This window comes from Elaeis guineensis, chromosome 9 (assembly GCF_000442705.2).
Source record: "Elaeis guineensis isolate ETL-2024a chromosome 9, EG11, whole genome shotgun sequence".
NCBI classification, from domain to species: Eukaryota; Viridiplantae; Streptophyta; class Magnoliopsida; order Arecales; family Arecaceae; genus Elaeis; species Elaeis guineensis.
In genome coordinates, this window is record NC_026001.2 from 23,767,760 (window position 1) to 23,780,474 (window position 12,715).

Genomic DNA, 12,715 nt, shown 5'->3' on the forward strand with positions numbered 1-12,715 from the left:
TGATCCATCAACCATTTTGTTAAGAAAAATGAAAGGGTGTATTTTGCACCCTTTTTTTCCTGTTGAATACCAAGCACTTTCTATTATGATGGGAGCATATGGAATGGACCCATGTGTTTAAATGCTGCAGTATCAGGCAGGTTGTATGTAGCATCTATGCATTTTCAGAAGTCAGAACCCTTGTAATGGTTGCACTGAGAGTTGATGTTTAGATAATAATGCTGATAGGACATAGGAAGTCCCTTGGGTACGATTTAAAAAGACAGGCATGAAGATGAAGATAGTGAGGTAAATGCGTGGCAAAATCACAAATGAATTAGATGCAAGTGCAGTCAATGAGTAACCATAGTTGAAGATTGGTTGATCAGAATCAATATTGTCTATTTCCTCCCTCTTCCTTCACCACCGCCTCCAGCACCACCACCATCTTTTTCTTCTTCTTACCAACTGTACTAGTTGGCAACCTCAGCTGCATGAGTTGGCAACCTCTGCTGCATGAGTTGTCACCCTCAATATATGTTGTCTTATTATCTGCATGGAAGGCTTAAAATAATTTATGGAGACATGTTGTTAAGGTCTCACTGGAAGTGTGAAACAAGAAATGGATGCTAAATTTTACTTGGATAGAAGGAATGAAACATCATCATCATCATCATCATCATCATCTTCATCATCATCATCTTCCTCTTCTTCTTCTTACTAGCTGCACTGGTTGGCTCCCTGTAGATGTCTTATTATCTGCAATGAAGGCTTAAATTAATTTGTCAAGACATGGTGTTAAGGTTTCATTTGAAGTGTGAAACAAGAAATGGATGCCAAAGTTTACGTGGATTGAAGGAATGCAACATTTTTTTTGTGAGGAAGCTTGTTCTAAAAGGGGATATAGATGTATATAGGATTAATCATCTCTCTTTGGTCCAAATAGATGAGACATCTCTTATTGGTTTGATTAAATAGTGAATATGAATCAATGCAAATTCAATATTACAAAACAACATCCCGAATTCGTGTCTGAAAAATGATTGATGATGGGAATTTTGTAACAATAGGTGATAGTTGATGGAGTAAAAGTTTTGGAAGCATCATGGCTAGAATTTTGATAGGGATGACATCCGCATCTTCTTTGTTGAGTTGAAGGTTTTCGCCTGGAAGTCTAAGCCAAGATGTTGAGTGAAATGATGAGCATGAAAAACCAAAATATGCAGTTGTCTTATACATATAATTGGATCTTCAACCATGAAATTGCTTTCAGACCAATTATCATGTACATCACATCAAATTATCCCACATTCTTGACCTGAATCTTTTGGAAACTTCCAAACTGGTTACCTCTTTGGCTTGATTTGACCACTTATTTTGCTGGGGAAATGTGTTACTTCCTTTGATTTCTAACATCTTTTGTTAGGATGTAATCATCCAATGTTATCATGGAAGTTTATTCTTTTGGGTCTTTAAGACAAGATAAAGAATTTCTCTACAATAATTTTTTGTTTTATATCAGTTGCTAGGAGGTAGAGGATATAATTCTGTGCTAGTACTGATGAATGTGTTCACTGCCATTTTGTGGGAAATTGTACCTTTCACATCCTGACGTAGCTGTACTGATGATAATCAGAGTTCATTGGAACCTATTTTAGATCTTGACCTGCTGTTTTCATGCTTTAGTTATTGCTATTTCCATGAGCATGTAGAATTAAATAGCAACAAAATAGTTTTCACAATTTTGATCCTGTTTCTTTTGTTTTAGTCATTCAAAATTGTATTGTCTTCATGTTTCTACTGATATTGTTACCTGAAGGAGTGAAATGTTGAATTGGTTAATCGCTGAACATGTGATGTTTGGTCTAAATGCAATCTTCTTTGGAGGTTTTAAAGACCGTTACCTGGAATGGAGTTTGAATGGGTAAAGTTTTGGGGAGGGGGAGTTATTAATAAGGAATCTTATGTGAAATTTGCTGCCTCTGTCAAGTAATCTAGAGTATTTTAGATGCATCATGCTGTGGTACAGCTGATGGAAATTGGCTGCTCCTTTTGTTACCCTTCCTACTTGGCTATGGAGATCTGGGTCATAATATGCTCAGACAAAAACATATATGAACCTATTCATTTTGAATGACTGAGCCATTTGTGTTTGTAGTAAGGCATCACTACCTAGTATACCACATTAGGGGTCATACACGGAAGAAGCATCTTCTGAGACCCCACTTTGGGCACTTTGTGGTTCAACTGTTGGATGTGATTGTTATACATATTGATATGTTCTGTGTAACTAAGCACAGAGGGAGAATGATGGTGTAGGAGCTAAATGTGGTTCAAGTAAAATTTCTTTGTTCTTCAGTTGTTGCATGAGCTCACGAGGCCTACCCTGATGTGGTTTTGACACTAAGATCTCAACCTTTGAAATCATTCATATTGGTTCCCAATGGAAATATAATTACTTAAACCTAATCTTAAGTTTAACTAATATGCGCACCATTCACCAAAATAAGGTATGAAATCATGCAAGAAGCATGATTTATGTCTGAACTGATCCTGATTCCCATGTGATAATAGATTGTTCTCTATTGAGGTTGGTTTGTTTCTGACTTTTTCTATATTTTGAATTGTTTGGTTAACCATATTGTAATACCTCAAAAAGCCATAGTTTGAGCTTAGAGTTCAAGAAGTTGGTTAAAGGAGGGACTAAAAGAAGTTCTTCATTTTTTTTTATTTTTTTCCTTTTTCCTAATTCTTTCTTGCCATGACACCCCAGTAAACCACATTCCTAGCCCCTCAGCAAATCTGGGGCCTGACACAGCACCTTGTTCTTGTTCAAACAGAGAATTATGACCGTCTAGTTTTCCTATTGCTTATCCTTCAATTGTTAATAAGATAGATATGAACCTTGCAATTTCATTCGTTTGAATGATCATTTTTGCCGCAGAACTGTCCACATGCTTAAATAAATCTTCTATTTGTAAGTATTTCTGACTGAAAAGTCTCTTTCGTGGCCTTCATCTTTTTGGTATTAAAGCTTTTGAGTTACCACTTTATATGATGATATTGATGATTTAATGTGATGAAATTGTTGGTAACTAGATAATGGTGGATCAAAGATTTGCAAGATAGGGCTTCTATTTTTTCTATTAGAGAAGTGGCATAATCATGTTTATACTGTTCAGTTTTTAGAACAATAAGAGCACACGGAAAGAGCTATCATATGAAAAGTTAGTATTAAACTAACTTGATGCTTAAGAAGGTTTATATGACAACAGTTTAAGAACTTACATGAGGATTTTGGGCGTGGAGAGGATGATGAGGAGGTGGATGTTTGGCATACTTGAGAAATACAAAATTAAATATGAAGACATTAATGAATTAAAAAATGACAGTAATTGACTGCTAATTGGTCATGGTCCAATATGGTCTTACCTGGGATGGAGGTTGGTTGAAAATGAATATTCAAATTTGTTTGAAGGGTCTAAAAAGATAACATGGGAATATGGGCATTAAAAAAGATCTGGGTGAAAAAGCAGTATTTGTAAGCTTGCTATGGAAGGGGATATAAGTCAAGATAGGATTAATTGGAGTAGCTTTTGTAAATCAAATCCAATTATACGAGACATTCTGGTGGTAATGCATGATACCGATTACATAGTATTAAAAAATGCACATTATGATGAAAGTTGACCATGATGGAACCAAGGTAGACATAGAAGAAACTTGATATGATAGTGATTAGATAACATAGGCATGTAATATGTGGTGTTGTCTCATCTGTTGAAGGTTGAGGCTGGTAACTGTTAGGCTAGGTGTGATATTACATATGAAAGTTTTCACCATTTTTGCCAGTAATGTAGTAATACTTTTGAAGTAATTTGAATATATGCTTGACAAGGGATGAGATTTTTGACACCATATTGAGCTGAAGTCTTTGGTTGCATAGACAGAGCAAGGTGTCAAGATATCTATCAAGAGTATATATTTAATGGATGCATGCTCAAAATGTACATGTAGCAATCTTATGTATCAGCCTAGGCATGCTGTTGGATGGTTGGCTGTGACTGAAATCAGCAGCTATCCTCTTCTGGTAACACTACCTGCAAAATTAACCTACATCCTTTGAAACTTAAAGACTTTGCTTACTCTTTTAACTTTTTGAAAAAAAAAAAAAAAATAAAGACTTGTATTGTCACTATGAAGATTTATATGCCTCTATGGTTTCTAACAATTCCACTAGATTCACTTTTAGTGGTCAAAATTTCCAATATTACTCCATAATCATAATATAATATTTCTAGAAACTTTTGGAGACATTTTTGTCGATAAGCTTAGTATTATATCCTTTTCTTGTTTTTGTTCATAACTTCAGTATTATACTTTTTATCTTATTATAGGAAGATGCGAACTTTCATCTTTGCTAGTTCAGTTAATGAAACTTTGCTAGTTCAGTTAATTAAACTGTTATTGCTGAGTACCATACTAGTTCCCTCAGATATTCTTTTTCTTTTGGTATAGTGATATAAAAATTTAATATAGTCATTTTCATCTCCTTAACCATGGCTTGCATGCTTCCACTATTTCAACTGTGGTCTTCCTCTGGTGTTTCCACCATAAACACTTTTTTTTCCAGTGTTCTTGTTATTGTTAAGAAAGGGAGAAATGGTTGAACTTGCCATGCATGTGGCCACTATTGCAATGTTATTTTAATCATAGGGTCTAGTACAAGGTTGGCTGAAAGAAGAGGAGCAATAGATGAAGGTTTGGGATATGGGAAGAGAGGTTTTTCTTTCGGCATGAGACTGCTACTTTTATTGCATGATCGGGTTCACTGGGCATGAGACTTTTTATTGTAGAAAGGGGTCTAGAGTCTAGACCATGGTTTTAAAAGACCAGAGATGTGAAGCAGCTGACCAGGGGCTACTCAGCACCTAGGAAAGGAAGAGTAAAGAAAGGAAAAAACTTACCATTGACTTAGCAACAGTGGATAATGCAAGTGTTGAGTTTCTCGCTTTGTAGAGAATAATGCTTCATACTTAAGATACAAAAGATGGAGGGTGTCTAGTGAAGGACCAATATGTCATAAGAGTCGAGGGTGTTATTACACCATCCCATTCCATCACTTTCTTAGCAAGACAAATCTTGCCACGATTGAACTATTTTTACTATAGGGTGCCAAGGCAAGGTCTTAACATCGATGGGACCATTGTTCCATTCAAGGCCACTGAAATATCATTGATAAGGCACCTTCCTACCTTAGGAGATAAAGTAGAGTTCGATAAGGAGAAGAAAAGTCTGATTGCTGAGCTCGCTATTTAATGGACAACAGATTCTTGGTAATTGTAGTGTGTTACAAAACCACCTAAATAACTAGTGGGGGAGACAGACGTGCTGTAGGTCTTAGACTTCATCAATATCTACATACTCTATCCCTTTGTTGTAATTCTATTCCCTGCAGTAAATTATTATCCACTCAGGGCTCTTTGGATGACCTTTAGCATATCTTTCAACACTTATGGCGTGTACATGTAATACATAAGAGACAAGTGGCGAGGGCAAGCCAGCTACTTGTAGTTGCAACATAGCTTTAACTGTAAGAATCCTTTACCAGAGCTTGTTGTACGGGCATGTGCTAACCATGTTAGATGCTATACATTGTGGCAATGTTTATAATGACTGTGTATAATTGTGTATAAGTTTCTATTAGTTATGTATATGTATAAGTTGATATTAGCTATCTTTGTTTTTACTTCAGCACCTTGACTGCACTTAGATTCCCTTCTTTCTCACATCTTGATCTCGATGCTCGATGTCTCTTGTTTTTTGTCCATCTCTAGTTGCAAGTAGATATCATCTTTCATCTCCCTAAACCAATTATCATCATTTATATTGTTACACTCATCATCATCTGTCTCTTAAACAATATTATCTATACTTTTCTGTTTATTTTGATGATCCTCTCCTCCCTTCTTCTATCCTTTACATCCATCTCATTATCCTTCACCCTACCCTTGTGACTCACATTTGTAATCTCTATCTTCTCCAATGCCCTTCTCAACCACTGGCACTCCATATTTAGTTCTTTATTTTCTTCCTCTATGAAAGTATTTCTCGTTTCCATCTCTCAATGGTGCAATAATTTTTGTCTATTTTTTTCTTCTATGCATGTGATCCTTTTCCCATCTCTACTAGGCACAATACTACTTCATGTATGCCAATGGTCATGGCTCTATTCTCAACTTATTCTTCAGGCTTCTATCATCTTGAACCATCCACCAAGCAAACGAAGTTACATTAGCTGATATTTGGTATGCCTTAATTTTCAATAACTTTTATGATTAACCATGAAAAATATGTAATATAAAATGAAATGTAGGTGTTTAACTTTACATCATACTTAGCTCCTCATTGCTCTTATTCCATTCTTTACTTGAAGTTGAGGTCTTTGCCCTAGGCTTAAGCATAGGTGATAAATATCCCTCTCCCTCGATATCTAGCTCAGGCTTCATGTATGGAAAATAGGTAGAAGAGACCTTAGTTACACAGCATAATATATTCAAAATATGAGGACTATCAAACTCAGATTTAGAGCTCAGCTTGTTGGACTTAGTCCTATGCAAGTTGTGCAAGATATTGTTGCCTTTTGGTAATAAATTGTAACCCATCGTGTAACACATGGAAGCTGACTGTTGCACACAACACATGACATGGTGGGCACATACTTAGACAACCATCTCTGGTAAAGTGATGAAGTACACCTCATTTAAACATATAATTGACCATCGGTGTAATAAGAGATTAATGTGTTTCCTATTGTATATTCTTATCATTAAAGCTATGGTGTATCTATCCAAGTAGTTGGTGTTGACTTTGTCGCTTGTGTCTCACTTATGTATTGCATGTAAAATGTGAGGATGTGCTACATTGAAAGGTCATAGACAACTTCATAGCTACACCTTGTATGCATCAAGATGTATTGCATAAGTTATCAACATATGTGAAGAGGGTCTTTCACAGGTAATAATTTGCTGTAGAGAATAGAATCCCAACAACAAAATGATATAGTATGAAGATCTTGATGAAGTCTAAGACCTGCACTTCTTTGCTCCCCACTAGCTTGTATAGGTGGTTTCGTAGCATATCATTAGGAAGTGTATTTTGTCCATTTAATAGACAGGTCAGCCAGTTAGACTTCTCCTTTCCCCTTGTCAAACTCCACTTTATCCCCGAAGAGAGGAAGGCCCATACTTGAATAGTGGTGCCACCATTCTTTAGAGTTTGGTTCTTAGCGGACCACATTAAAAGCTTTGTCTTGCTTGATCAAGGAAGACCCAAAGAGCGATGGAACACGGTGGTGCATAATAACTTCTATTCCTATGACATATCATCATTCACTGGAGACCCTCCATCTTTTGTGTCTGACGTATCAACCGTCAATGTCTCTCTAAAATGGGAGGCATAACACCAACCATTAACCATTATTATTGAGTTTGTGATAAGTTTCTTCATTTCTTTACCCTCTTTAACACCCTAATCATATTTGTAGAGTGCATATGCTCACATGCGTATCACATTCTCAATGCTAGTGTGTGTGTATGTACTAGCATCAGACATGTCTTATACATGTGAATGGAAGTTTTATGTTCATGTTAAAAAATGAAGAAAATTATTTGTTGAAAGTGCATCTTGGTGCACAAAGCTCTTGCCACTGCAGGGTTTGGGGAGGGTTAGATGTACAGAGTTGTACCCCATCCGCTAAGAGATGGTTTCGGTGTTTCGAACCTATGACACCTTGGTTACAATGGAACAACATTTTGTGGTGCCAAAGCCTATTGTTTAAAGAAAGATATTGCAAGAATTTATTTTCATATATGCTAGGACTCTAAAGGAAGTTTTCAGATTGCGACTCCATAGACTTCTCAAACTCATCAATTAGAATTTTAGGGCATTCTCTAGACCAAATTCTAAAGAATTTCTATATCTCTTGGGTTTCTAAATATGCAAACTTTATTAAAGATTTTTTTCCCTGTTTCTGATTGATGCACAATATTATGTGTGTTGTTGGAGTGTCATATTTTCTCGTTGTCAAAAATGCTTGGGCAATGAACTGTTAGATGTGTGCCCTAGAAGCTAATCTTGACTGACACATACTTTTCTCTAGAGTATGTTTTGTACTTGATGGACAGTTTTTATAACCAATCATGTCTTATATGTTCATGATTTGTCCTAAAATTAATAAACATGATTTTGTATATTCTTAAAGTATTGAGAATTTGAGACATATATCATTAGTGGTTAATTTTTAAATGCTCTCGATCAAAAGATCGTCACGGAGGACAGTGATCAATCTATTCAAGATTGATGCACGGATCACCTCTTTTTAGGGCAGATGAGTCTCGAGTCTGCGGTGTAGAGACACTGAGGTGAGAGTGCAGGTAGTTGTTAGAGAACTTGTATTGAGCGTGATCAACACGAGAAACCACTTGGATGTCTACTCACTCGTCAGTTATCTTTTCGATGCTGCAATGGTGTGACTGGTCCTTTGACTTGCGGTGTATTGGCTATTCGCAGCAAGGCTACTTAGTTTGACTGCACATTCCCTTGGTTCCGAGCCATTTGGGTCCTTGCTGTATATGTTGGCTATTGTAGGTTCAGATTCATTGTTTGGAGTATGATGCATCTAGTTGGAATCTATCGACCTTGATAGAAAAGGAGAAGTCCTATGCGATTCATAAGATTGAGTTCAAAAAATCTCTGGTCAGAGTAAGCGTGAATATTGGAAAAAAGTTTTCACGGGATTCACAGATGAACTTGAGTTGAGCCAATCTAGCATATGATTGGCGATGGGGTTTGACGAGTTCTCTATGACCTCCGTCAAGTCGGGACTCACGATAAAGGGATTGTATCACACGATAACTGTACATAGGGCTTCATTTTTCTGTTCTGCTGGGTTATCACTACATATTGCTAGACGTCACTGGTGGATCGTGAGAACTTACTAAGATCATTTTCGGATCAACGATCTTTGTTGAGGTGAGTTGGAATCGTTTCAACCCATCGAAAAGAGTTTCAATGATACTATGATGGAGATCACGGTATGTCTCACTATTAGACAGAATAGAACCTGAGGGGTCACACACAAAAGGAGCATAATCTGATCAATGACTTGGATCATATTCGAATTATCAATCAGATTGATAGTTTGAATTTTAGAAACTGCTAATTTATAATCATTACAGTTTTGGCAGCTGCTAATTGTTAGCGTAAGTAATTAATTGCAAATGTTGTAATTTTTTTGGGACCGATTAAATTATGAATTGAGTCTTAATTAATTTAAATCAGATTTAATTTAATTTAATTTAATGCTAATTGGGTTCAATTATCCAAATCAGATTTGGATTTCAAACCTGATTGGATCAAGGTTGACAGCCTTTTTGAATTCGGCTCGTTTCGGACTCGATTTGAATTCGATTAAGGCCCAACTTGAACTGAAAGAATCATGACTCGGAGAGCCCAAGTCCCTTGGGACTCTCTCCAGAAATCATGCCAAGAAGTGAAGAGGGGTGTTGTTTTTTTTATCCTTTTTCTTAGCGCACGTGAAAGGAGGGGGCGCCAATAGTTGCCGCCCCACCTTATCTTAAATTCTTTCTCATCTAGATTTTTTTTCTATTTGAATATGATTCAAAATAGGAACAAAATATATCTGATTGGGGTGTAGAAGATTTTTTTTGTGCGACAAAAAAATTGGAGAAGATTGACATGTGCTAATTTGTGAGAAGAGGTTTCTTTCTTACAACACAACTCTATCTCAACTTCCATCTAACCTTTGATTTGGATTTCAACGTCTTAGATTAATTGAGATAAGATCTCTTGGGCGTGAAGGAGAGGGTGTGCATGGGATATGAAGTGGTTGTGCGACAAAAATAAAAGGGGGCATGAGTTTTGATGTGAAAGGGTGCGGCGACTTCTTTTGGACATCATCTCTTCTTCCCAACACCTCTTCCTCCCTTCTCCACTTCATGTCCACATGCAGATCTGATAGAGATCAGACCTAAGAGAGAAGAAGAGAGAAGAAGGGTTCTTCTCTTCATGGCGATCTGGTTCAGATTTCATCGGATTTGTGTGAAAGAGTTCGCGCAGCGATCTCTTTTTTCAAGATCTGGAAGAAGAGATCTAGATCTAAGGATGAGGAGCGAGATTTGCAAGATGCTTGCACACCGGTGATTTCGGTGCTCCGATCAGGCATCTCCATGTGGATACCAGTAGAGGTCGGGTGCGTGCGCGGCTACGATCAGAATCGGGACATCCGCAGGATCCGAGGTATGAAGATCCGATCTTCGTTTGTTTTTTTAACCATTATTTTTTTTTGATTTTAGATCGTGGTTGAATATTCATATCAAGATCCATGCTACGATTTTCAGATCTGATCTGGTACGTAAATAAATTAAAAATATTTTAAGTTATTTATTTTTGCTGCATCATGTCTAGAAAATTTTTAAACTACACGCAGTACAACAAAACTGGTTATTAGCAACGAAAACTTTTCGTCGCTAATAATCGGTTTTCGTCGCTAATACGTATTAGTGACGAAATTTTGATCGCTAATATTTCACGTATTAGCGATGAAATTTTGGTCGCTAATATTTCGTCGCAAATAATCCCATCGTTGTTAATATTTTACGACGAAATAAAAAATTTCGTCGCTAATAAAAGATATTTGCGACGAATATTTTTCGTCGTTAAAAAAAAAAGATGAAAAGAATTTAATCTAAAAAAAGATATTTGTGACGAAAGAAACCATTGATGATAAATAAAAAATTAATAGCGACGAAAATATTTTCGTTGCTATTATTACCAAAAGTTTTAGCGATGAAAAATTTACGTCGCAAAAAATATTTTTTGCAATGAAAATAATTCGTCGCTATTAATTTAATAAAAAATTAACAAAATTGAATAATATTGGCGACGAAAAATTTTATTGCAAATAAGACAATTTTTGAGAAAAATTTACTTCGCTAATAATTATTTACGATGAATAATTGTTCATCGCTGTTAATTATATATTTATTGATAAATTAAATTATGTTAGTAAAATATTTTTGACGACGAATATTTCATCAAAAATAATTTCGTCGCTAATAATTTAATCATATTTTTTTAAAAAAATATGAGTATATATTTTAAATTTTTATATATAATATTTTTTATAAATTAAAAAAATTAAAATAAAAAATTTACATAATAAATCGACAAGTAAATTTTATTATTTTATTATATTAAATTAAAATTATAAGATATTTGAAATAAAAAAAAGTACATCAATAAGCTGTCAAATATCGGCATCTGGAGAACGAGCTGGGGACGGAGAGTGCTCGACGGAGCTCAGATCGACGGAGTTCAGATCGGTCTGCTGCTGCCTCATCAGCTATATTGTCTTCTCCATCTGCGCCATCCGCTCCATCTGAATCTGAAAGCGCTGATAGTCGTCGATGCATGCAGCCAACTCGACAGCTTGCCTCTACACCTCCATCAATCGAGCCTCGCATGCAGAATGAATGTCCGTCCTAGATGAGCGTGAGGATGAGAGAGCAGTGATCCCATACCCTAGATCCCTAATATAACAGGATCTTGTACCGAGCACCCGATCACAGATCTCATCATCTGTGGATGTGGTCGAGCCCTCAGGGATAGGTTGGGATCTTATGTCTGTCATACGATCTTGAAAATTAAAATTATAGTTATTTTAATTTTGTAACAAAAATCAGATTATGAATAAAAAATAATTGAAAAAACTTACAAAGAGCTCCTGGCTCCCCGTCGTCCACTCCGACTGTCGCTGGTGGGTTCGCTGGTAGATATCGATCCTATCAGGAAGCTCGCCACTCAGCATCTCTCTGCAATTTGAGAATTAATTAAAAAAAATTTAAATAATTAGAGAATTATATGCTAATTAGAAATTAAAAATTACCTACCATGTGCTTCATGTGACGAGCAAACGATCTCGAATCCTCACAATACGGCACGGTCTGTCTCGCTTGGTTCGCCGCATTCTGGGCACATCGTCTTTATAAAATTATCAATAAAATTAGTAGATAAAAAATTTAATTTAAGAATAAATGATTAAGTCATTAAACTCTAAAAAAAAATTTAGATGTGTAACCTGATATACCGGATCCACGTAATGTTGGCATATGGTAGTCTAATCGTCCATGGTGATGCTGTCATAGGGCTGCTGCCGCGTTGCCTCCTCCCCATGATCCTGCACCATTCGATATCAATGCTGATGTATGTGATGGCGATAGTCTTTGAAACGCAATGATAACTGAGGGTCGATGGCTCGTCTCAGATGATCCTCAAAATCAGCGATGTCAAATACATCCCGCCAATAACAAATATTAGAAGAATATTATGCAAATTAAATATTCATAATATAATTTAATTTACCTGCAAGTGGGTGTAGAAAATCTCTCTCTGAGCTGGTAGAATATGACGCCAATCGAAGAACGTCATGAGGGCATAACTGCGGCATATGATGCCCAGCTTAGTCTGCCATAGCTCACACCATCTCCTAATGGGTCTGGTGTAGCCGGTCGGTATCTTGATCCGGAGATGCTGTCTCGGATGCTCGCGTCTCCAACGCTCCAGAGCGAGATTCTTCGATGGACCTTGCCCTCACCTCACCATCGATGAGGACTCACCTGAAACAACAATAAATAAATCATTAGTACGATCTAAA

General features: G+C 36.4%; 1 protein-coding gene across 3 annotated transcripts in view; it reads left to right on the forward strand.

The window, feature by feature from the left end:
• LOC105061584 (protein MHF2 homolog) overlaps positions 1 to 12,715 on the forward strand; it is a 36,789-nt gene that overhangs the window by 975 nt on the left and 23,099 nt on the right. The window lies entirely within an intron of this gene.